The sequence below is a fragment of the Montipora foliosa genome, chromosome 9 (genome assembly GCF_036669935.1).
Source record: "Montipora foliosa isolate CH-2021 chromosome 9, ASM3666993v2, whole genome shotgun sequence".
Lineage (NCBI taxonomy): Eukaryota > Metazoa > Cnidaria > Anthozoa > Scleractinia > Acroporidae > Montipora > Montipora foliosa.
This window is the reverse complement of record NC_090877.1, coordinates 24703284-24730615: the sequence shown is the minus strand read 5'-3', so window position 1 is coordinate 24730615 and position 27332 is coordinate 24703284. Positions and strand designations below refer to the sequence as shown.

Sequence of the window (27332 nt, the reverse complement as noted above, 5' to 3'; positions counted from 1 at the left end):
TATTTTGTTTAAGGATCCACTAAAACGCCATTCGCGTTACATGACTTTCGACGCCATTGCAGGCCAAGTTAATGATTCTACTGTGTCCACCAGAGAAATCTACGCAGTTCCACTACCCTCTCGATCCTAAGAAAATACACACAGAAGGCTCTATGCACAAAGACACCACTTACCAGGGTAGTGACAGGCAAGACTTTTACCGACACGGAAAAAAAAAAACTAAAAAAAAGAAAAAAAAGAAAACAAACAAACTAAACGCAGACCTCGACTGGTTTGCCATAGGCAACCCAGTAATAAGCAGACAAGCAATTCAGCGGCTTATCAAAGACGAGAAGTTTGTTTACGTACCTGATTCTTGACTGGCAGCCAGTTCTTCATGCAGGGGATAAGATGGCATATTTAAACTAATCTTTCATCATTCGTATCCAACCTGTCAGTCAGTATGAGGGATCCACGGTAATTTTTTTTTTCCTTTCAATGTGTCATAAGATTCGAGATACGGATGCACGCGATTTGCGTCCATTAATGTTTCATTGGTTGTGGAGTGCCAAAGGTGCCATGTGATGATTGTACAATATGAAGAAAAAATTTACAATTAATTGTCCGCGAGAACGCTCTCATGCTTTGCAAACGAACCCATACATTTAGCAGGAATAGTAGAGACAGAACCGCTGCTGGTTATTGTACAAGCATACCTTGTATTTATCACTGATCAGCAGATGAGCTTCAAACCGATGATGCGAAGGCACATAGCGTAAAATATTTCTCCTGTTATGGAGGTGGCTGAACTTTTGAACATTCTCACCAAATAAAAACCGGTAGAGAGTTTGTTGCACACACTAAAAATTGTAAAGGAGCTTGAACGCTATTTTCGTTTCCTCTACGTCATTTCCTTTTGAATATATTACTGAATACATGATCACGTTTTAAATTTTTACATCAAGCACTGAAAAAAATGATGTGCATGTAGCTTATCTTTATTTCCAAAACTAGTTTTTTTAGTCAGAATACGATTATGACATTAATTTTTCTTATTACAAATACGATTATCTTCGTAAGTTTATTGTGCTTCATACTAGTCTTATTTTTTAATGGAAATGAATTGTAAATAAGTCTTAATAGTTTTTTTTTTTACTTCTAACTTGTAAATAGCAACTTGCTTGGGATATGTTCATAAAAGAATTATTATTTAAAAAAAAAAAAAAAAAAAAAAAAAAAAAAAAATAATAATAATAATAATAATAATAAAAATAATAATAATAATAATTCATACACTTATATAGCGCCTTAACAAAAGCTCTAAGCTACTTTACGATCAATACAAAGTAGAAACTTAAAAATAAAATTCAAGGCACAGTAGGCAAACATGGCTTTAAACGTGAGAAATAAAATTTTAAAAATGATTCGTTGCTTAATTGGGAGCCAATGAAAGTCTTTCAACAAGGGTGTGATGTGGTCCAACTCACGGCCACATAGCACAAAATAAGAGTTAAAGTCACTCTGGTATTAGATTCAAAGTACCGTTAACTCTGGCGCATTTATTCCATTCATTTTTGGAAACTAAAAGAACACCATGCACAATGATTATAACATCTTTAATTGAATCAAATTTAGTTTGCTTATACAAAAACCAGTTTTGATTTTTAAAAGTGACATTAATGTAAAAATAATACTTTTTAAACAATAATTCTTGTAAACTATTTTGATATTTTACAAAGACAAAAACATGTCATTCTTACATCTCACTACCTCCTGTCACAAGCATAATAAACTAGTGAGGTGGGTAATTTATCATAGAACCTTAGACAGAAAATGCTTTGTTGCAGATTTTATTTTTGACCATTAGAAGAGTCAATGTAATAGATCATTGACATTAACCAAAAATTATCACTCTTTCATTTTTTGGGAAAAACAATGGTCAGTAGTGGAGCTATGAAAGGCAATCTTCCCAACGATGAAAGTCACAACCTTATGGGTCCAAATTTGAAGGGCATTGAGAATATACCAAATTCAATTTGATTAAATTAATAAATAATCTCACTCTTTAAAAGTATCTGGCTTTCCATGTAATGTTCAGAAAATTTTATCGGGAATGGGAACAACGTATTTTATTCAATACGGGAAAAAACACTTCTAAATATTTTGCTTTAAAGGGGCACTGTTACTGCATGTTGGACATGCTTTAGCTTTTGGACTCAAAAATTAAAATCATTAGGCTAATGTTTTTAAGTTGGGAGCGCTGGATTGAAAATCTTGAAAAATTCAAAATGACAGTGGCAATGGTTCTTGTAAAAAATGAAGAATCTCTGGGCAAGATAAATATTCGATTCCCCTAGAAGAGAAAAAGAAAGAGCCATCAAATTTTATAGGACAACCCATGTCAGTGCCCCTTTAAAGAAACACAAGAATTAGGAGAGGGCAGAGATAAAATTGTTCACTGCCACTCTGGTACGCTGTGGCTTCACACCACAAAAATACTGTACATTGCCACACTTAGTGGGATACTTAATATTATAAACATAATGACAGGTCACAAGGAGCATAAGTTCATTAACCATGTTGTTTGTCCCCAGACAAATAACTTCATCCAATGCACAGTGGGTCCAGGCACCAAACGTCACAAGTGCCAACATTCCTTGGAGAGTTCGTCTTTCTTATCTCTGTGTCAATGGAATCTTCATCCTACTAAAAGAATGTCAACACCTGACTGTCTAGACAACCAGTTTAGGCTAATTCTCTTTTTAAGCAAAGCATTGTAGTAACCAAGATATGAAATTTATAACTTTTCATTGTGGTATTTCCCACTGTCACATAGTCTACCAGGCAGCTATTATAAGCAGTCATCAGACAACAGTCCACTCGTGGTGCTGTGTTTAAGCCAGTAATAATGGCAGTGAGGGAGACTACACTGTCAGTCACGAGTAGGTGGAATCAGGAGGACTTTTTTTTAAGGACCAAATTTCACTTTTAAACCATACATGGACTGATATGGCACAGAATTTTGAAGATACTTTTTCCAAGGATTGTCAAATAAGGAAGAAACCCACACACGTAACAACAGGAAAACTCTTGTAACTTTTATATAGCACGTTGGTGGGGTGCTAAAGTCCGTTCAAAAGGTTTGATTCCGGCTCTTCCACCACATTCAAGCGGCATGGAAATTATGGAAGGACTTCTCAAGGAAAAATTGAGTTTAAGGATTTGGCTGTTGTTGCAAACTGATGATGAATTCTACCTCGTCATCAGTCCGAGTCACTACGGGTTATATGAGAAGCATGCGCATGCTTATCAGGTCAGTGCATGATTTGCTATTGGGTCAGTTGCACACGCGGTATACAGCTCCTGCTGGACTAATTTCCTCAATATTATCTTGGTCTTTCGTCGGGATAATCCTCTCACTTAGACTATTAATTGTAAATATCGTGGTCTTTTAAACACTCGATTTTACGACTCAGTCAGATGATATTGCGAACGCGCATTTCCAGTCTTAGAACAATTCGTAATGGCTTCCTCCTCCGCTATGAATACCGGGCCTAAAGGTGGCCAAGTGGACAAGAATACAAACCCACTGGGTCATAGCCTAGAGGGCAACAACTTAAAAGCTCCCTGCAAAAAATCGATCAGACCATGGCCTGTATGGGTGACCTTTTGTGGCGCATATGGGACATCCTAATTTCCCGCTCAAGTTAACCAGCAAATTATATTTCACGGTTATTCAAACAAAAACTTTCAGTTGTCACTTATCAACATTGCCCAAATCGATTTCTGATAAAACTGGGTCGAAAAAACGTTGATCTCTCTCCAAAATCCTTGTATTTTTTTTGGACGTCGAATAAGTTTCCGCCATACATTTTCTCACAGCGACTTGCAATGTTTGTCATCTGGGCCCGGTTGTTCGAAAGCCAATTAAGTTAATCTAGGATTAGCGTAAACTTTCGTTTCATTTTTTCAACTTTATGGTGAAAGTTTCTTTTGCTTATTTTTGATCTTCAAGATTGACTTCCTCTAATGTTAAGTTTTGCCGAATATCAGCGTTGAACAGCGTTTGGGAATAGAGAAATAAACTCCTTGGTTAATTTTTAATCTGGGGTTAGCATTAATCGGCTTTTAAACAACCGGGCCCTGGCGACCCCAGAACCCTTTGCGCAAAGAGCGTGGATCGGACTACCGGGCAACTCGTTCATTGGGGCCGTCTCTTAAAGAAGACAGCCAAATGCTTATGGCTTGTACAAGTTTCGATAACTTGTTTAGAGGACAAGACGGTGTCATGTACCAAAACTCGTATCAGCCGCAGGGAGAAGGAAATCTGGTAACGGCCGGCATCTATTCACTGCTAATACCCACCAGGGAGGGAGAAATTCAACAGGTCAGTTGCAATGTATGAATGATTTAGTCAACTTACACATTTTCTAAGTGATATTATAATAGCGTTCTGATGTGAGCTTTTGAGTGAACACTGATGACGAGTTCGAGCTTTTCGATACCCTCGGATAGTACATAAAACAATCAGACAACCTTTTAGTTTTCTAGCGTTATGTTACCGCTGATAAATAGGCTTAGCAATTGGAGGAAAATATTGACAACTGCTCGGAAATTTGTTAACTTACTTTGAGCAAGAAATACAATTGAGGATCATTAGTTCGCGAGACATTGTATGAATGACCCATTTTCCTCAGAAGATCAAAATGATGGTTTGTTCTTCAAACTCCTTGTAAAAAGTTGTTCTCTCATTTCATATCTCAGTGGATTAACCTTTTCGCGATATAATGCCGAGCACTATTGCTCTAACGAGTTTGTGATCCCTGAAGGAGATGTAGGACGATTAGCAGTTTAACTGCAAAGGACGACAGTTATCCTTTAAAATTCTTCAGTTTTAACAACTACATACATTTCCGACAAAAGCCATTGCTCCTTGATATCAATCAGCCGGTCACTCAAATGTGACATTTTACTTGGGGAAGGTATGGGATTAAAACCAGAAATAATCATGAGGTTGGATAAACCCGTGAAGTTAACTCTTATTTCTCTAACAGATCATTCGTGAGATGGATAGCTGTCTGAGTTCATCTTCTCCTACAACATCACTGGTGGAAACCTCGTCGCATCTTCCCCAACCCAAGCTTCAAGAAATGACCATAGGAAAAAAAAACTGCCGCTTTCCAGAGACAGGAATAACGATGGGAACGTGTATTGTTGCACAGTCGGCGTCTTTTCCAGCTCTAAATCTAAGACACCAATTGCCACAGGTAACTATGCTTGCAACAACGCCGTCTTCTGTCCACACGACATCAAACGATGATGCAGCATATGGATGTAATTTCAGTACACATGCACAAACAGTCCAACCAGTTTCCGATAACAAAGAACTGGAACTACATCATGCCTTTCTCTGTGATTTCCCTGGCTGTAAAAAGCGTTGTTACACCAAAAGCTCTCATCTCGGAACTGACAGGCGGATTTATACGGGTAAAAAATCTTTCCTGTGTCCTTGGCAAAACTGTGGGTGGTGTTTCCGACGTTTAGATGAACTCAAGCGCCACTATTGAAGACATACTGGAGAAAAGCCGTACGTATGTTCTCTTTGTGGAAGATCTTTTAGTCGTTCAGATCACCGATCTTCGCATATAAAAAAAATACATCCATTAATGTAGAAAACCCGTGTAGCGTTTGCAATTTCTCGTACCACACTTCAAAGACGCCTGACGGCGGTGTCGATATTTTTTTGCATCAACGTTAACTGACCTAAATCAATACGCGCAAGTTCCTATTTTTCCAAATAACATTAAGTACCTGCTGGCGGTGATATGACAAAGTTGTACTTTCATTTATATTTCGGACCAACTTTGTTAATTTTAGGAACGTGATAAGGGAGTTAAATTGTACATAGAATATGCACATATATATGTGATATATGTAATATACGAGCGTTCTTTTAAAGAAGAGAACATATTCATATCGACTTTTGCGTCCACGTTGGTTGGCATGCGAGGATCTTTGTCAATGATGTTAATTTGGCGTAACGAGCCGGTTAAATAAAGTTGTCATTTATTTAAAGATATTACCTGTTTACATTCTCTTTTCTCCACAGTTGCTTTACCTTTCTGATGATATCCCTCTGCATGTCAGTTCAGTCGAAAAGATATATTTTCAGAAACATCGACATTAATGAATGATTCTCTTGCTGAAAGGAAAGTTGACAAACAATTATATGCTCATAATAATGAATAATTGTTCTTTTTTCAAGCTGGCTCAACTCACAATGGAGACGAAATCAGTCAATAAGTCGGTCGTTGTGAGGTAGTCTGTTTCACTCAGACATCGACTCCTCTGTTAGTTCCTAACATGCACAAAAGATCAGAAATGCATGAGGTCTTCCTTTTTCTCTGTTCCATTACTTTCTTTGAGAGTTCAACAGCTTATGACAAAGAGACTACTTCAGTCTTCATGATGTAACATCGTTTGAAAAGCAAAATAGATATCAAAACGTATTTTCTTTGAATAAGCCTTTATTTTTATCACCTTGAAATGACCTTGAAATGTGCGGTTTCAGAGAGAAGCATGGCGAGAAGTGATTTTTCTTCGCATTCCTCTTTTGTTTTCGTTTTTTGTTTTTCCCATGTATCGTGGACATGTTTGGAAAAACTCTTGAAGCCGTTTAGAAAACCATTTGTGCATGATTGAAAGACTCTGACAAACGATATAGTAACTGATCAAACGGACAAGGTTTGATGACAAAAATCAACTTCTGGTTGAAGATTATATACAAACACTCACTCGTACAAGAAGGTTTAAATTACTTATTACTGATAACAGCCCCTAGACTGTTGTTATTGGGCTTACTAATGACTCGAAAGGTTTCACAAAAACACAATCGCAAATTTCTGACGGGATTCAGTGTTTTTTATGCCGAATTAGCTAAAGTTTTTTGAATCCCGGAGCACGTGCTCTAGCAGAATACACTGAATTCGTCTCAAGAGCAAGAAGCACGTCAGCGGTGAGCTTTAGGGAAATTTGTGAGACTTGCAAACATGTTTCTCCAAAGCAGCATTATTTGCTAATTTTATACTTTATTTTTTCATGTTGTACCCTTGCTCCAAGACCTAATTATTCATATTCACTATGCATAGTCCTAACGGTGTAGCCCGTTTGCGTTCGCGTCGAGACAGAGCTAAATTGCTCAAGACATGGCAAATGTTACATTAGAAAATGTACTAGAGCTGTTCACTTTCCTGAAAACACGTGGGATGTCAGTTATAAAAAGTTGTTCCTGGTTGAATGTTAAAGGAAGGAACTACGTGTTTGACAGTATTGGCCACAGTGAAAAAGCGTGCATTTCCAAAGGGGGTTAATACACGAAGTTTGCCACAAATCGATCTTTATGAAATGTCCCAGATATATTGAAACTGATTGTGAAAGCCGTTGTGCAGTTACACCTTGATTCTTAATTTCATTTAATATTATACATTTGGAACAGTTGTTGTAATAAGCAGACAAGGAATTCAGCGTTTATCAAAGACGAGAAGTTTGTTTACATACCTGATTCTTGACTGGCAGCCAGTTCTTCATGCAGGGGATAAGATGGCAGCGACGACTGTTAGTTCATATTAAAACTAATCTTTTATCATTCGTATCCAACCTGTCAGTCAGTATGAGCGATCCACGGTAAAAGTGTTTTTTTTTTCCCTTTTAATGTGTCATACCTTTCAAGATATGGCTGCACGCGATTTACAGTGTAGCGCGCTTGTGTTCGCATCGAGACAGAGCTAAATTGCTCAAGACATGGCAAATGTTACATAAGAAAATGTACTAGAGCTGTTCACTTTCCTGAAAACACGTGGGATGTCAGTTACAAAATTTGTTCCTGGTTGAATGTTGAAGGAAGGAACTACGTGTTTGACAGTATTGGCCACAGTGAAAAAGCGTGCATTTACAAGGGATTAATGCACGAGGTTTGCCACAAATCGATCTTTATGAAATGTCTCAGATATATTGAAACTGATTGTGAAAGCCGTTGTGCAGTTACACCTTGATTCTTAATTTCATTTAATATTATACATTTGGAACAGTTGTTGTAATAAGCAGACAAGGAATTCAGCGTTTATCAAAGACGAGAGGTTTGTTTACATACCTGATTCTTGACTAGCAGCCAGTTCTTCATGCAGGGGATAAGATGGCAGCGACGACTGTTAGTTCATATTAAAACTAATCTTTTATCATTCGTATCCAACCTGTCAGTCAGTATGAGCGATCCTCGGTAAAAGTGTTTTTTTTTTCCCTTTTAATGTGTCATAAGTTTCAAGATATGGCTGCACGCGATTTACGCCCATTAATGTTTCACATTGATTGTGGAGTTCTGATAAATGCGCGTGGGCTCCGTGGCTAACCAAACGTGCCATGTGATGATTGTACAATATGAAGAAAAATGATACAATAAATTGCCTACGAGAACGCTCACATGCTTTGGAAACCAACCCATACATTTAGCCGGAATAGTAGAGAAAGAACTGCTGCTGGTTATCGTATAGCATAACTTGTATTCATCACTGATCAACAGATGAGCTTCAGACCGATGATGCGAAGGCACGTAGCGTAAAATATTTCGCCTGTCATGGAGGTGGCTGAACATTTGAACATTCACACCAAATAGTAACCGGTAGAGAATTTGTTGCCCACACTAAAAATTGTAAAGGAGCTTTAACGCCTATTTTCGTTTCCTCTTCGTCATTTCCTTTTGAATATATTACTCAATACATAAACAGCCATCAACGATCACGTTCTAAATTTTTACAGGAAGCACTGAAAAAAAAAAAGATCTGCATGTAGGTTTGTAGGTAACGATATATCATATAAGTGACTAGCTGAAAAAGAAGACGTGTAAGCCAATCGTGATGATATTAATCTACCGCAAAGCAAAGTCGTACAGCATTTTAGACTCCAAAAACGGAGTTAGAATTTTCGGTTCAAAAAATCTCTGTTTTGGGATTTAGGAGTTGTATTGGATTGAGTTCCTTCAACCGTACTCCATCAAAGATAAACGTTATTTTAACTCCATAATAATAATAATGATAATAATAATAATAATAATAATAATAATAATAATAATAATAATAATAATAATAATAATAATAATAATAATAATAACATACACTTATATAGTGCCTTAACAAAAGCTCTGAGGTACTTTACGATCAATACAAAGTAGAAACTTAAAAATAAAATTCAAAGCACAGTAGAATCTGGCAAAAGCTAAGATTCAATCAGAAGAAAAGTGTTTTTTAAAAAGATTTGTTTTAAGACTGTTTTTAAAAGCATAAACACTTGTGGCTTGCTTGAAGTGCTCTGGAAGGCTATTCCATAGCTTCCGGGCACAAACTGAAAAGGCTCGATCGCGATATGACTTTAAATTAGACGGCGGAATCACTAGGTGGTTTAAACTTGATCAGCGCAATGATCTTCTAGGTCTATACCGGTGAAGTAGCTCACAAACATAATAAGGGGCTAAATTGTTTATGGCCGTAAACATGAGGAATAAAGTTTTAAAAATGATTCGTTGCTTAATTGGGAGCCAAGGAAAGTCTTTCAGCAAGGGTGTGATGTGGTCCAACTTACGGCCACATAGTACATAGTACTCTGGCGCATTCACTCCATTCATTTTTGGAAATCAAAAGAACACCATGCACAATGATTATAACATCTTTATTTGAATCAAACTTAGTTTGCTTACACAAAAACCAGTTTTGATTTTTAAAAGTGACATTAATGTAAAAATGATACTTTTTAAACAATGATTCTTGTAAACTATTTTGATATTTTACAAAGACAAAAACATGTCATTCTTACATCTCACTACATCCTGTCACAAGCATAATAAATTAGTGAGGTGGGCAATTTATCATAGAACCTTAGACAGAAAATGCTTTGTTGCAGATTTCATTTTTGGCCTTTGGAAGAGTCGATGTAATAGATCAATTTTTTGGGAAAAACAATGGTCAGTAATGGAACCATGAAAGGCAAGCTTCCCAACGATGAAAGTCACAACCTTATGGGTCCAAATTTGAAGGGCATTGACAGTGAAGATATCAACGTATTATATTCAATACGTGAAAAACACTTCTAAATATTTTGCCTTAAGGAGGCACTGTTACTGTATGTTGGACATGCATCAGCTTTTGGATTCAAAAATTAAAATCATTTGACTAATGTTTTTAAGTTGGGAGCGCTGGATTGAAAATCTTGAAAAATTCAAAATGACAGTGGCAATGGTTCTTGTAAAAAATGAAGAATCTCTGGGCAAGATAAATATTCGATTCCCCTAAAAGAGAAAAAGAAAGAGCCATCAAAGGTTTATAAGACAACACATAGCAGTGCTCCTCTAAAGAAACACAAGAATTAGGAGAGGGCAGAGATAAAATTGTTCACTGCCACTCTGGTACACTTTGGCTTCACAACACAAAGATACTGTACTTTGCCTCACTTAGTGGGATACCTAATATTATAAACATAATGGTGGGAGGAGCCTAAGTTCATTAACCATGTTGCTTGTCCCCAGACAAATAACTTCATCCAATGCACAGTGGGTCCAGGCACCAAACGTCACAAGTGCCAACATTCCTTGGAGAGTTCGTCTTTCTTATCTCTGTGTCAATGGAATCTTCATCCTACTAAAAGAATGTCAACACCTGACTGTCTAGATAACCAGTTTAGGCTAATTCTCTTTTTAAGCAAAGAATTGTAGTAACCAAGATATGAAATTTATAACTTTTCATTGTGGTATTCCCCACTGTCACATAGTCTATATACCAAGCAGCCATTATAAGGAGTCATCAGACAACAGTCCACTCGTGGTGCTGTGTTTAAGCCAGTAATAATGGCTGTGAGGGAGACTACACTGTCAGTCACGAGTAGGTGGAATCAGGATTGTACAGAAAATTGTAACCATTTTTCACGGACTTTTTGTAAGGACCAAATTTCACTTTTAAACTATATATGGACTGATATGGCACAGAATTTTGAAGATACTCTTTCCAAGGACTGTGTAACAAGGAAAAAACCCACACAAGTAACAACAAGAAAACTCTTGTGTTTTATATGTGGCACGTTGGCGGGGTGCTAAAGTCCGTTCAAAAGGTTAGATTCCGGCTCTTCCACCACAATCAAGCTGCATGGAAATTATTGAAGGACTTCTCAAGAAAAAAATGAGTTTAAGGATTTGGCTGTTGTTGCAAACTGATGATGAATTCTACCTCGTCATCAGTCCGAGTCACTACGGGTTACATGAGAAGCATGCGCATTCTTATCAGGTCAGTGCATGATTTGCTATTGGGGCAGCTGCACACGCGGTATACAGCTCATGCTGGAATAATTTCCTCACAATATTATCTTGGTCTTTCTTCGGGATAATCCTCTTACTTAGACTATTAATTGTAAATATCGTGGTTTTTTAAACACTCGATTTTACGATTCAGTCAGATGATATTGCGAACGCGCATTTCCAGTCTTAGAACAATTCGTAATTGCTTCCACCTCCGCTATGAATACCGGGCCTGAAGGTGGCCATGTGGACAAGAATACAGACCCACCGGGTTAACTTTCAGTAAAGCGTTCGATTGTGTTAACCATGAAATGCTATCCAATAAGCTTAAGCGATTACCATTAGATCCCCGCATTATTAATTGGTACCTTAGGTTTCTTGATAATCGTCAAAAACGAGCTGCTTACAATAGCTTTGAGGGTCAGTGGAAAAAGATTAATAGAGTGACAACATAAGGAAGTGTTAGTGGCCCATATTTATTTAACATCTTTATAAACGATTTAGAGCTTGTATTAGGTAACCAACCTGCTCTTTTCAAATATGCCGATGATTCCAACATTATTGTTCCTATCTGGAGTAACGGCTTATGCCGCACAGATCTAGTGGACGAGTTCTTAACATGGACAAATAATAACAAAATGGTATGTAATCCCGTAAAGTGTAAGGAGCTGGTCTTTCGCAAGAGTAATTGAAATGACAATATCGCCCAAATTCACAACATTCAACAATGTAATGAATTACTACTCTTGGGCGTTACTTTTCAGAGTAATTGTAAATACAACCTTCACGTTAAAACGAAACTATTGAAGTCCAATGAGTGCCTTTTTATTTTAAGATCGCTAAGAAAAGAAGGGATGTGTCAGGAAGGGATGGACCGGTTTTTTTAACACAGTACGGTTTACCGATTTTCACGTATGGCCTGTCTGTATATGGGGCGTCTGACTCTGATCTCACTGATATACAATCATTTTTAGACAGAAGTTTTAAAAGAAAACATATATCGGTTAAAATAGACATTCGTAGTATTTTAGAAGAATCGGACTTGAATTTATATAAGTCACGCTATATTAGCCCTTGTCCTATTTTCTGCATATTACTAAACACGGGACGAAAAATTGGATTTGCTGCACATTTGATCTTTGGCAAAGCTTAAGTCAAATCTGGAATCGCTTTTGACTTTACCTTTGACGCACGTCATACGTACGGTCAAATCCATTACCAATTTGCTTATGCCTTTGACCATGGTAAAGGTCAAGTCAAATTCGTAACAACTTTGACTTCACATTTGACGCGCGTTAAATGTGAAGTCAAATCTGAAGAAGCTTTGTGCGTTCCTTTGTTACTTGACAAAGGCGAAGACAAATACGATAGCATCTTTGACTTCAAGTTTGACTATCGTCAAATGTGAAGTCAAATCTTAACAGGCTTTCCTACTTTGTTGATACTTGCATTGCCAAAGGAAAGACACAAAACCAAGGCAACGCTTTTGGGAGATTAAACGATTCGGCAAATACGGAACACTGACCGTCGTAGAGTGTAAGTTCGCTTTCCTCCTTTACCCCCTCGGTAACATTTCCCCCATATCCCCTATCACGAACACGTACACATTCAATCTATTGCCTGAAAAACGTCTACCAGTTGCAAAACGTAGCCTGAGTTCACATTCTTGTCGATTTTCGCTTTTCCAAAATTCAATGAGCACTAGTGCCAAAATTCCGTCTACCTCAGCAAAGGAATGCTCCCCCCAACCTTACCTCTCTACAAGGTCCGAAGGAAAGACACTGGGGAGAGGGTTGATTCAAGAATTCCTTTTATGGGATATACAAAAGAGCGGGAAAATGTACCTTCCGAAAAGTTCGTCGGTAGCTTGTTCTACTTGTCGTTTTTTATTCTTTCGATATACTTGGAGCATCTTACTTTTGTGAAAACGTACAGCCGGGTAAAAATTATGTTTTGTGAGAGATAAAGGTTTCAGCCAGGGGACAATGAAGGTATGCAAGACCGGACACTGAACATACAACTCAAAACGGTATCGAAAATTTACTAGAGACAATACGAGCAAGGTCAAAGATAGCGATGGGAACGGGAGAAGCCAGTGGAAAAAAAAAAAAGTTGGGTACGTATGCGTTATGACATTTAGTAGTATTCTATTTGGTTCACCTAACTTAAAAGCCAATTTAAAAATTATTCGTCTTTTTCATTCACTTTTCATCTCACAGTTCACAACAAAGCCGCTATGCTTCATACACGTAAGTCATCCTTTTTGCTGAGTGTAAGTTTATAGCGATTGAAGGATTATCACTTCGTGATTAGTTTGTACTTTTAAATAATGGCAGTAAAAGTGACAGATAATTTCCCAGCACGTTACACTGGATTTCAAAAACAAAGGTAGGGAAACTGAAAAAGAAATAAAAACAGTCACTATTTTGTAATGAAACAGTGCACGAATTTCCCGCCACTCTGGCTGTATAGCACAATACAGAGGACTTGCATTAGTGTTCAGAATAAGATAACATCCCAGAACATGTCTAACACCATCTTACATCTTTCTGTAATAGATCTCTGAGAGCTCTCTGTGCCAGATGCCTATTGCAGATCATTTGACTGAAAGTCTCAGAGTATCTGTTTCATTATTGGTTTTATTCCAGCCAATCTTTGAAAGAAATGATTCCCAAGTGCATGGTGAGTCTGCAATGGGTAAAAAAAATAATAAACCACAAGAACTTTGTTATAATAAAATGGATCTAGTTGCAAATAAACCTTTACCAAGCTTGCTGATCGAAGAAGGAATCAGGAAGATCATAAATTTTCACAATGAAATTTAAGACCATTTCGAATTTATACATCTTATACCTCTTTACCTCTATATATTATTATTTTCTTATGACTTAACTTTCAGGTAAAACCATCATGAATGTTAATATGAAGAAATCAAAATGTTTGAGGAAACTCACTTTATCATCTGTACTAGAGAATGTTGTTCACCAAGTGGTGGTGAAGATAAATCTAGGGATCTTGGGTATTTCAGTATCAAAAAATGTTCTTTTTGATTATTAGAAAAAAAATCAAAGTAGCTCAGATTAATTAACCCATTGACTCAAGGGGGTTCCCCATTGACGAGTAAAATCGTCTGGCATTAGACAGAGTAAAATACTAAGTCTGACTGGTTTGGGTGTCAAAAGGTTAATTAAATTAATTAATGGGGACATAAGTTTTCAGTGATTGATTAAGGAAAAATAAGTGTCACCCTGTCAATGTCTAATCTAATCCCCATGAAAACATACTGATTTTGACATTTCAAGTGAATGTACATGCAGAATGTATGTCTGATATATAACAATGAATTAATGACAGACATTTTACCTTTAACTTTAATTTGCAATTCATAAAGCCAGTAACCCCTCAATAGTACAAATTAAGTAGCAAATACAGAAATATTGGAAATATTCAGTACCATGGACAAAGGCAAACAAGGATACATCATAAGAAGTAAGATTATTCAAAAAATAATTTTATTATTTTTTTAAAACATGGTTGAAAATAATTGTGTTTTTAGGTTAGCCAATTATGTTTCAGGCAGGAGTACATTGAAACTTTGAAGAAGAAAACAGTAGAGATTCAATCACAACACTACTTCCATTGCTCGAGGAGCATCTGCATCTAAGAATGCAAGGCTATAATTTCTTAATTAAAGCACCCACATTTTTTGCAAACAATAGAGTACATGTCTGCAGTCATCAGTTATTGGCAGCAGTGTGTACCCTAATTAGATTAGTGCCTTTGTCTTTTCATGAAGTACAGATGTGCACATGTCATATCACTATGCATTAATAAAGCACTACTCAATATGTGCATGGTATTAACTTAAATCTTTCTGTACGAGAAATTAAGACCTCTTTTTATTCCCAAAGATGCAAGGACAAAAACAAATCTGAGCAGGAATGCAGAACATTATTTTACACATGCCAAGAAAACTACAAAGATGTCATGAGGTAATAGCCATTCTTACAGTAGTACCCCATTCATTACTTACACATGCATGTGTTATATTAACTAAAGAACCACTTACGCCTAGCATAACTAAGAAATGAGATACACAATAGGCCATTTTACAGTTGTTTGCTCAGGGACCAAGCCTATGAATGACTGCATGCGAGGCTGCCGGTGACCTTGCATTGATACAGACCTCACTGCTTTTATCATGTAAATTGTGTTGTTGTAACGCTAATTAGTCCATATTAGCATTACAAAAGCATGAAAGTTTGTATCAAAGGCAGGGTCACCGGCAGCCTCCCTTCCATTGTTAGGCCTGGTAACTTAGCCACAACTGTAAAATGGTCTATTTGCTTTCCCCATTAAATCGTCTCTCTCCATCTACTAGCAATAAGATAATCATAGGTTATGCAAATTGAATTAAATACTGCACTTCAAGAAAACACCAAGCAGCCTTTACTAAAATTAGAGTCCTAGTTAGAAGGCATATACTATTGTTATTAGCACACTTGTCTTCCCCCTGGGCAATTTGGATTAAAAAGGTTAAGGGTTTTATCTTCAGGGCCTGTTGGTAGAACAAAAAGTTGAAGAAGGGAGATTGTCAGCTAGTAGTGTAAAATGAACGCAAACATGTGTCTATAAGAAGAAAATCGTTACTAATTCTCTCATGCCAGTAAGGCTGCTGTATTTGCTCTCAAATATTAGAATACATTTTATTTGGTTCCTGCTTTGCCGGGTTCACTTTGGTGAAGACTTTGAAAACTAAAGAAATTAATACACTGAATTTGTAAAATCAATTTAACTACCGGACATGACAACTGTTAGGTAGAAAACCCCACCCTTTACCCTTGGAAAAGGTTTGCGGTTTACTGATTAAGAATGACATCATATTGTCCTCGATCCAGCGCTCTAGGGCTTTTTTATACTGACCATCATCAGTATAAATCCACTTAAAATGAGAATTGAATTTCTGATAGTAGCAGCATTAGTTTTAAATGAAATCTTCACAGCTGAGCCGCTAACCGAAAATGATAGATTTGTACTAGCAAAATATTCTGCACTTTTGCGTACAGTATAAATTACCTTTGTTGAAGGGAGGCATCTTGGGTTATTTGCAGCGCAGATTCCCCAATATTTTCGCAAGGAGTGTCACCAGATGCAACGTTCACTGCGCATAAAAAATTTTGCGTTCCACCACAGGTAGCCCAGGCTCGATATATGCATATCTGTACTGTGCTTTTTTGTGCAAGAGCAGAAATATAGGGGTTTGTACGGGGAAAACGGCTTTTCTCAAAATTTAAAAAGTATTTACGATTTAAAATAAAAAAAGAGCTTACCTCGCTTCAGTCTTCTGTTTATTTGTCTTTGGTACGGTTTCTGGGTCCATTAAGATCTATTTAGGTGGTTTTTAGTTCCTCCTCTTTTCCCTTTCTATAGAAGAGGGACCGAAAACCACCTAAACCGCTCTTAATCGAAACAAGAAACTGAAGCAAAGACAAAGAAACACAATACTGAAGCGAGGGAAACTATTTCTTATCTTAAAACGTAAATTTATACATATACGTTTTTTACTTTTGCGAAAAACCATTGTCCCATACAAATCTTAAAATTCCTACTCGTACATAATATAGTACAGATACACATATATCGAGCTTGCGCTGTCTATGATAGGAGACAGAACCTTAATGGTTTACTGATACTCTCGATTTGTTTGTGTCTTTTCCTTTGTGTGGTTAAGGAAGGGATTTGCATCATGGAAAATTAGCTCGATTAGTCCGTTCGATTCCAAAATAGAATCCTTTAAGATCAAAAGAAAGACACTAACATAAGTTACCGTTCCTTTCTTTGTTGTAATAGGGCATCAATAGCCCATAAAGATCATACGTAATAGCTCAGAAAGCGCTGGAACTCGTTCCCTGAAAAAAAAAATGCTGATAAATATCGAACATACAACCAGCAGTACTTGCCTGGTAAGGGCCGTTCAGGATTTAGTGGATCGGGGAAAGGTTTATTAGGTTTATTTTGGGTACCCTGTGGGTTAGTCTTGACCAAAAGGGCCGAGTTAGTTTTGGTTGACTGTAAACCAATGAATTCTCGACGAGCACAGCATCTTCTCTGTTGTGGTTGCTCTGATTAAACAGCGACCAATGGTCTTTACTATTCACACAAACGTAGAAAAGACTGATTGAGAATGTCCTGAACTTCCTTCTTGGCCCTAATCTGCCATTTTTTTTTCCGCCGTCGTCGTCTGTTTTTTATATATCTGAAATGCATACAGAGACACTACAAATGCTGGGAAGTGTGAGTAAAGTGCAGAAAGGTGGAAATTCAGCATGGTGAAGTTATTTTGCCTTTTCCTTTTATTTCACAGAAAGTGTCACGATAAAAGAGGCCATTAAAATCAAGCAAGAAATTTTGCTGAAGTCTTAATTCGTAAATGTCATCAGACAACTCCGCGACTGGTGATAGTGAGCTTGAAAACGAAGAAGAAAGGAAGAGGAAAAGGAAGTTCATGGCAAAGGCTGCCTTGGTGGTCAACCCAGCTCGACATGTTGATGAGATCTTTGGACGGAAAATCGTTGCGTAGAAGATCCGCCTAGGTGGCCTCATAGGACAAGATAACAACAACCAGAAAACTTGTCAGAGTAGCGTATTGCCCCGCAAGACGCCCCGCAGTGGGCAATCCGCGTTGTTCCGCAGTGCTTAAAACTTGGTAACAGCGTTAAACCAGTATTAGAGATTAAGAGAGTTTGACCAAGGAAGCTTGACCGTCATACCGCCCAAAATGCTGTTGATAATCTATTGGAAATCTTTAGTTGACGCACTTGCTGACTATCAACTAATAGCCATGCGAATGCATATATAGAGAATGTCTGGTTGTCTTGACTTCTATGCACAAATAACCATTCTTTGGAAAAAATGTGTTCTGTGCAAAAAATGCAGTAGAATAGCAGCAGAATTTCACTGTTTTTAAAGAGGACTTTCTCAGCTTTTGAAGTGGATTTAGGTGGCTTCAAAAGTTCACCTTAGAAACCCATCAGCATACTACCAGGAATCCTGCCTGATACCTGATACCTGATACCTGATTGACGTGCTGCTAAACCATTTATTGGGTGACCGATTGTGTGAGTTGGAGAGTTGCATTTTTTATTACTCATAAAACAATGGCCGTCTCATTTGAAGAAAACCAATTTTTTTGCATCAAGAACATCAATAGTTCATTGTTGAAGAAGTCTTAACTTCTATCGAGGAAATAGAACAATTAGAACTTACATTTATTTCACGGCACGTAATAAAAATGGGAAAGCCAAAGTCTCTTCACTTCACACTGTCACCGCAAGACTTTTAATCATGCAGACAAAAAAATGAAATCAATGATTACAATTGGTGCAAAATCTAGTTAGTATGCTGGTGGCCGTCGATTGAGTGTCTTTTCGGCTCAAAGAGTTAAAAATGATTTTGGCGGATTTTCGCATGAAATAGCGTTTACTCGAAGTTTATTTTGTTAATTTCAAGTCGGTGTGGCTAAAGCTGTTTTCCACAATGAACTACAACATAAATATAACTTATTAGCTTGCCTCAAAGTTAAAACGCTGTTTCATGGGAAGTTCCTTTCGGTTTTGACTTGTTGTTGGTGAGTAAGAAAAAAATCAAGATTATATCAGTTTTTTTTTATTCAAAGTTTTCAGTAGTTCCATTTACCCTGTCACTTATGTCCAATACTCTTGATATTGTGTCAGTTCACTGTTATTTTCAAGGAGTAGATTTAACTCCAAAAAGGGAGTAAAAAAAAAAAAGGTACAAAACGACTCCATTTTTGGAGTAAAATTCACTCCGGTATTGCTTACTCCGCACTTACTATTGCTTTTGGAGTAAAATTTACTCCTATATCTTTTACTCTTTTGTCGGGGTAAAATTTACTCCTGTATTGTTTACCCCTCCTCTGGTGTAAAATTCACTCCAATATAAAAGTAAATTTTATCCTTCTATTGGAGTGAATTGAACTCTTTAAATGGAGTTCAATTTACCCTCGACAGAGTTAAATTAACTCCAAAACTGGGGTGAGACAAAAAGGTACAAAACCACTTCTTTTCAAGAGTAAAATTTACCCTCTTAAACTTTACTCCCCTTGTCAGAGTAATATTTACTCTTTCTACAGAACACATTCACCCTCAATAGATCTCCTGTACCTTCATTTACAGTCAGATTTCTCATAACCATAAAAAGTTCATTTTTTTAATATTATGTAAAGAAAACATCAGGTTTACAATGAAGCATCTAATACTGGTAATTTTAATCATAAGATTGCAAAGAATGCACATGATAAATACAATGTATACACATACAAATACATCGCAAAAGTCAAAGCTATCTTTATTCTAATTATTCAGGCAATAATAAAATGGCAATCAGCTGAATGTGTTCTTGCCTTAAACAAAGATAAATTGAGTGGTATGTGTTTTGATTACAGATTGCAACAATGGCCGCAAAATCTAACTTCAATTACAAAAACTAAAGCATACAACATACCGGTACTTGGATAAATGTGACTCAGTATAACAAAATGGGTTTTATGTACATGTAATACAAGTCAGTTCTTACAGAAAGAAGTGAAACGTAAAAAAAAATGGAACATGCCTTGTTAACTGATGCAAAAATTTTGCCAACATTGAACTTTACCAATTTGTTCACTTTTTCTCCAACAGAATTGTTTCCAAAAGGAAAAAATTCAGAACTTAAGTTGATAATTTACATTAAGAAAAAAGTAAAAACTTTTTGTTTCCAAAAAGAAGAAAAAAACCCTAAGATTAAGCTGATAATTAAGTATGCTCCCATCAAAATAATTATAGCAAACGAAAGTTCTAACAAAACCTTGCTTTCTGCCACAAGGTAAATGTCTCTGGTTCAATTAGTGTGCCAGAAGCTAGCAACAATCCTTGCAAATGCTGCTTTTAGAACCTCTCCATTGATTGACTCATCATCCTTAAAAGTAATAAAAGAGAATAATGATTAGTATAACCCCTTCCAAAATTAAGATCATTCCACAATATTCTAATAGGAAGAGAGCACAAATCTAATACATCCCTAATCCTGAGAAACAAAAGACACTAGCCACCCATTTTGGTGTACCAAATAAATGGAATCACATGAAATATGGGTACTTGCATGAGATTATATCTGTAACAATTTTCGTGATTCATTGAGTAACTCAGTTTACTATCAAATTAATTTTGTCATAATGATAAAAGTACACATATAGTGGTGGAACTCATGGAACAAATCTTGAAAATATATTGCCAGATGCTTTCTTTGTCTTCAACACTTTTCCAAAAAAAATTCCGTGTGATGAGGTATTTACATATAACAGTATTTCAATTTTTAAACTGAAAGCAGATCTTGGGTGAGACAATGGATAAATAAAACTGCAGCATCATCTTCCACTAATCGCTAGGCATTATTAGTCTATACCTACACAGGCCTGTAACTCAGACAGTGCTTTATAATTATTTTATTGCAGTGACTGTCAAGAATTAGTTGTTAAAGTGTAATTTACGTGAGTTATTTGTAAATATATATATATGCATCACTTGTTTAAAAGCAACAATCAGCTTCTAAGTCTTTCGGACTTTCAGCTGTTTGACTGCATTACAGCTTTTTTACAGAAACATGCCTCAAAGGAATTTTTTCATGGCACCAACCTTTTCTTTTATCTGGGGCTTCCTCCAACTCCTCTTCCATAGATGATACATGTAGTGGTATGTACTGTATGTTGCAAGAAGAAGGCATCCTCTTGGCTTGCCTCAGCACTTTCTGTAACCAACTCTCTGCCCAAACTTCCCAGCAATCTTTTAATGAACCAATTCCCAGCTGTCCCCACCTCCAATTTGCACTGTAAATCAACAAACAAATATAGTGAAAAGTTTCAGTTTTCCTGGAAAAAAATAATTCAACCAAAAATTATTACTGCTACTTACAGATAAAAGATGTCATAAGAATTTCATCCAGATAACAACACTCAATATCACATGTCTAAAAAAAAAATGCTGGTAATAATAAAGCTGATTATTTCTAAGGTGTATGACAACTGCGGACTGCCTACAAATAGCGATTTTAAACACCCATTTTAACTAAAACGTTTAGCTTTCAATAACTGTGAGTTACGGTTAGTTTGGGGTCTGCACTCTACAAGTGTCAGACAATGTCACTTCGGTTATAATGTAAGTGTTTGAAAAGCAGACTCGTCAAACTTTGGCTCTCTTTTCTTTAAACGCCAATAATAACAATCTCATGCAGGCATTAACATACTATTTGCATTGAATACTATAGTTTAAATGACAGCTGAAGCTTTCTGCTTTCTGTCATCATGTCATTTGCGGTGAGAGCACTCTAATAGTCCAGTCAAATTAGCTCGAAAAATGGGATAACCCTCAACTAATTGCAACAAAAGGTTTTTCAACGGATAACTAAAGAGAAATTATCCCTCTATAACATACTAAAAGTCCCAGAGAATCAAAGTCCGGGAAAGTGCCTAAAATTGCAATTGATTTCGACCCATTGACAACCAAAAATTTCCAACATGGAAACGAGGCTACAGTAAGGTTTTTGACTAAGTCGCCAGAATTTATTACTTTTTGTGGGAATATCAACCCCAAATCATCAGAAATGAAAGACCAGATACCAATTTAAACAACAGGTGTATTAGTTTATTTCAATTCATTCTCGATCGTGTAATTTTGCACAATCCTGCAAATACATATACATAGATAAAAAAAATTGATACTGCATTCTTTGAAAAAAAACTTTTTGTTTTCATTTACTTTAAGAATTACTTTCAAATATAACTTAATGTCAATTCAAATAATAACTGTAACACTTAAGTATTCAAAAATTTACAATTTAGCGAAGGGAAAAACCCTAGTTTATCAAGATTCAATTAGTGCGTGAATTTGTCTATTTGTGTACCGCCACTTAAGAGTGCGTGTTGGTTCGTCTCGCCAGTGTCTGGATTGGATTTTGCCGTAAGGCCAGCGTACATTCCTCCTGTTCTATTGGAAAACAATTCTTTTGATTCAGTTAATAGATGCTAGGTGCTTCTAAAGTTATATCAAGGTAAGCTTAATGCTGATTCAATTTTAAGAGAATCTTTAAACAATCAGTGCTGATCACCTACATATGAGGAATTGCCGTGAAATTAGATTCTGTTTCATGATCAGCCCTTCGAGGCGTGTGAAAGAAATCTTCCCCTAGATATCGCAGAATTCATTCTTTCTAGTTTAATAGAAATCCAATGCTCATATCTAACTACTGCTTCGAAGTAGAAGAGTTTCTTTTTGAAAGCCTATTGTGCTGGCACGATCTTTGCTGACGCTGCTCAAATACATTTTGAAATATGCTAATCAAACTTGCTTCGTAGCATAGTGAGAAAGATAAAATTGTTATAACAATTTAACTATAATTTAACGTTTTTTTCTTTTCATTTCTATATTGCTTAGGTTGTTATTTGGAGTTTTACTCCTTCAGTGTGTTCTTATGGATGGAGCGCCTCTAGTTTGCGCGATTTGCGGAGTTGCAGGCTCAGCACACGAATTTTCCACAATTGGAACAAAGGGAAGTGAAGGTATAAATCGCACCAGCGACTTCAGAAATGATTCAATTAGTGTTGCTCCTGGACAGCATGTACACCCTAATTGTCGTCGAGATTACTACCACCCCACCAATATATCCAAGGATAACAGAAGCCGCGAAAATGCGGGTTCTCAATCTGCAACTATTCAACGCAAAAGAAGTGCAGACCAGACATTCGATTACAAAAGCGATTGTTATTTTTGCGGCAATAAAGTAGATGTTAAATCTATAGACGTATGTAGAGTGATGACTCTAGAGACTCAAGAAACCGTTTTGAATAAGTGCAACGCAAGGCGTGACAGATGGGCAGAGGTAGTAAAAGCAAGAATTTTACACGTACATGATCTCCCTGCCGCTGAAGCAGTCTATCATAAGATATGCAATTCCAATTTTCGTACAGATAAACAGGTTCCTGCGTCTTATGCTACGACCCAGCTTTAAAATAAGAAAGGAAAACGAGGTCGTCCCCAGAATGAGGAGAAAAACAAAGCCTTTTACATGGTCACAGAATATCTGCTGAAACATTCTGATGAGCAAATCACAGTGCAAGATCTGGTAGCTAAGATGAACGAGTACTCAGGGGATTCCGACTGCACAGCTTATAGCCAGACTTACATAAAAGCCTGCCTCCAGAAGCATTTTGGAGAGGAATTGGTTATCACATTCAGTGATGGAAAACCCAATGTTGTAACATTTAGGAAGACTGCTGCGGCGATTCTTAACGAGTTTCACGAGATGGAAAAAGACGCCCCTGATGTCGAAACAGAAAAGATGAATATAATCCGAACAGCTGCTGCGCTGCGCCATGTGGTCAATGTTAAGCGAAGCCTCCAAGATTGAGCCCTCTGGAGTTACGAAGTACGTATTGGATGGAGACGCACTTCTCCATCGTCTATCGTGGCCACACGGAACCACGTTTAAAGAAGTATATGAAACTTACAGTGGTTACGTCTTGCAAAAGTATGGAAAAGCAACAACTATCGTGTTTGACGGGTACGACGTAGTCTCTACGAAGTCTATGACGCAAGAAAGAAAAACTGCGGGAAAAGTTGGCTACCACTGTCTCCTTCACAGATGATATGACGATACCCATGAAAAAGGACATTTTTTTTGCAAACAAGAAAAATAAGCAAGCATTTGTTACTCAGTTGGCCTCCTTCTTGCAGAAACAAGGCTTTGAGACCCTCAACGCGGATGGAGACGCGGACGTTCTCATTGTTAAGACCGCAGCCAACACGGAAGATACAATTCTGGTAGGGGATGACACTGACCTCCTAATACTTCTGGCTCACTACGTGCGGATGGACGCACATCGCCTTTACATGGGACCAGAACCCAAGGCAAGTTCCAAAAAAAGACGAGTCTGGTACATTAATGAAATCAAAAAAGACCTCGGAGAAGACGTATGCCGGCATCTTTTTTTTTCATCTTTTTTTTTTTCTACGCCCTACTTGGATGCGACACCACATCCAGCACATACGGAATAGGAAAGGGCGCGTCACTGAAGAAGTTTGAGAACTCAGAGCACTTCCGTCAGCAAACCTGGCATCGACTGTAGATGAAGTGAAAACTGCAGGTGAAAATGCCCTAGTGTGCTTATATGGAGGAAAGGCGGGACAGACGCTTGGCCAGCTGCGGTACCAGCGCTACTTGGAAAAGCTAGCTTGTAAATCCAAGTCAATACAGCCTCAGAGTTTACCACCTACTTCTTCAGCGGTGAAGTACCACAGTCTGCGAGTCTACCTTCAAATAAGAGAATGGAAAGATAGCACAGAGGACATAAATTACGCGGAATGGGGATGGAGGTCAGCAGCGGAACAACTGACACCAATCATGACAGATCTCGCACCCGCACCACAGTCTCTTCTCCAGATAATGAGATGTAATTGTTCACAAGACTGCAGCACCCGCCGTTGCTCCTGTCGCAAAAATGATCTACCGTGTAATCCTGCTTGTGGTCAGTGCAAAGGGTCTGCTTGTACCAACGCACCCAAGCAAATCCCTGACGATGAAGATTCTGATTCCGACTCTGGTTGAACAAATTAGCTCTGAAAGGCGGTTAAAGCGGAGTACAAAGTAAGATACCCCTCACCTGCTTTGCTATCGAGTGGCAGTCATCGGTCTGTATAAGATTTGAAATTATAGACTTTTGTTAGGAGCCCATGGGACCAATGTCAAACGTTCCATTGACGGGACTTTCTTTTCTGCACCAACAAAGCAGAATGTTTAGATTAACACATATTGTGACCTCTATAACTGTTTAGAAACTAAAGATTGATTGCGGGATCGACTTTAGAGGAAAAGGCTTTCTAGTCGTACAAGCAATGTAGCTGGATTATGATCTGGTTTAAATTGATAAATAGAGCGTAATCAATGTGACAATTCTTATCCAGTTGTACGAATAGCACGATTTTAACTTAAACAACAATCCGGCGGCTTACCCGGCCCAAAATTGTTACTGTATTGAGACAATAAAATAGTAGCCGTTATATAACTTGGGTACCCTGTGATTTTTCATATAAGCTTTGTATGGGAATTTTCTTTTCCGTTTTTCGGGGCCTTCCCGAACTCCGATTCTTTGGGACTTTTGATATGTTGTTAAGGACATCCGAATGAGCCATAATCCGTTGAAAAACCTTTTGTTGCAATTTGTTGAGGGTCTGACCCCAATTTGACTGGACTATAATACCAAATCATTTGCTTAACCATTTGATCTAAAGCTTCATTATTCTTGTGAAATACATACCATTTTGTTAAAGCACTTAAGCCAAATTAAATATCCTTGCCTGACAAATTTGGGACTTGAAGGTGCATGTAAAAGGTTTGAATTCTACATAAGCTTACATTAAATTGTCATTTTTGAAGACAATAAGGCCCGACTCAGACGCCATACTTTTCATGAGCCGAACTTAATACATGAAAAGTTCGACGTTTGAATCAATTAAGAACGGCTATTTTAACTTGGAATGGCTCAGGCGTTCTTTTCGCCTGGCCTAGACGGGAATTCTGCTTTAGCATGGCCGTGGATCGGCTTTGATTTCAGACGTCGAACGTTTCATGTGCCGAACTTCATGATCATGCATAAACCATGTTTTGCCTTCTACATGAAAATCGCTGACAAAATCAATTGGTTTTCTTGGTAATGGCTTTGGAACTGCTGTGGAGGGTCCAGTTAAGTTCGACTTCTGAATCAACAGGCGTACTTTTGTTAATTTGTGTCGGTCGAACTCGAATTAAGTTCGGCTCATGAAAAGTACGCAGTGTGTGAATCGGGCCTAAGGCATCAAATATTATCTGCTCATAGTTCAGTTAACGCTTACCTTTTTGCTTGAGTTGTTGTAAGCATTTCCTTGCTTTGGATCAGCATTTAAAGAGTAAACAAACGAAAAACTCGTCAGCACAAATTGTGATCGTTGATTCAAACTTGAGTAAAACCGCCGAAAGACCCGCCGAAATCAGTAAAGGGCTGCACCGGTGACTGCTGACCAAAACGGCTCACTAGTTTCCAGTCTGTTCTCTAGTGTGTTATCCAATATGGCGGAAATGATGGCGGAGGATAACGATCTTTCTTTCTTACCGCGTCGTTCAATTAAAAACGAAAAAACCAGCAAGATTCAGAGCGGCCTCATCGTATTAACCCCCACTAAAATGTGGCAAGATACCGGCCTTCATTAAAAGGATTTTAATCCTGTAAAACTGTTGACTTGGAGGGGAGTATACTTTACCGCTCTTAATTAGTGGAGTACTAAATAAGAGGCGTACTTTACTGCGTTTAGTTTTACTCCACTTTTTCACTCCAACTCCTCGAAAACAAAGAATTAATCGGTGGATTTCAAAAAAATAAAACAACCCCAATTCCACATCTTAGAATGGATAAACTTAAATTTACTCTACAAAAATACATAGGAGTAAAATCCTCTTCTACTTTTTTTCTCAGAAAGTAAGTGGGGTAGACTTTACTCAGTATCCCGATAAATAGGAGTAAAATTAACTCCAGCATATTATATTACTCTGTAGGGAGAGTAAAATTTACTCTAGCAAAGTCATTGCCTTTGAGTATTAAACTAGTAAGAGTAAAAATTACTCTTGGTGGAGTTAAATTAACTCCTCTTAGGAGTACATTTTACTCCGCTTTATTTTACTCCACTTTTTCACTCCAGCACTGGAGTGAAATTGACTCTTTGAAAATAACAGTGTTACATGGATACTTCCAAGAGAGGTGTCATGATTGTTTGTCATAAATTAACTTAACTAATTCTACGGTGACAGTGATTTTACTTGTTATGCAACAAAGTTGTTGATAACACGGCGCTTGTTGTGCGTGTAGTGTAAGTATTACAGGTATAAATAAATTGAAGCCTTGAGAGAAGTGAAGCACTGGAATTGAAAAAAATTAATTCTC

General features: G+C 37.4%; 3 long non-coding RNA genes across 7 annotated transcripts in view; 1 reads left to right on the top strand and 2 right to left on the bottom strand.

Annotated features, from left to right (window-relative positions):
• The window catches only part of LOC137970315 (uncharacterized), a 23620-nt gene extending 14841 nt beyond the window's left edge, over nucleotides 1-8779 (bottom strand). The window contains exons 1-4 of one of the 5 annotated variants that reach the window (XR_011116801.1): nucleotides 7537-8779; nucleotides 6063-6181; nucleotides 696-2685; nucleotides 349-471 (exon numbers count right to left, since the gene is read on the bottom strand). This is a non-coding gene — a long non-coding RNA (uncharacterized lncRNA). Of the gene's footprint in view, nucleotides 472-695; nucleotides 2686-6062; nucleotides 6182-7536 lie in introns of all 5 variants that reach the window. The other 4 variants (XR_011116799.1, XR_011116802.1, XR_011116800.1 and 1 more) reach the window with 4 other exon arrangements.
• On the top strand, nucleotides 4084-6058 carry LOC137970317 (uncharacterized). The gene is made up of 2 exons (XR_011116806.1): nucleotides 4084-4366; nucleotides 5034-6058. It is a non-coding gene; the product is annotated as an uncharacterized lncRNA (long non-coding RNA).
• Nucleotides 8780-10178: 1399 nt separating the features above from the next.
• LOC137970811 (uncharacterized) overlaps nucleotides 10179-27332 on the bottom strand; it is a 53908-nt gene continuing 36754 nt past the window's right edge. The window contains exon 3 of the long non-coding RNA XR_011116874.1: nucleotides 10179-10312. This is a non-coding gene — a long non-coding RNA (uncharacterized lncRNA). The remainder of the gene's footprint in view (nucleotides 10313-27332) is intronic.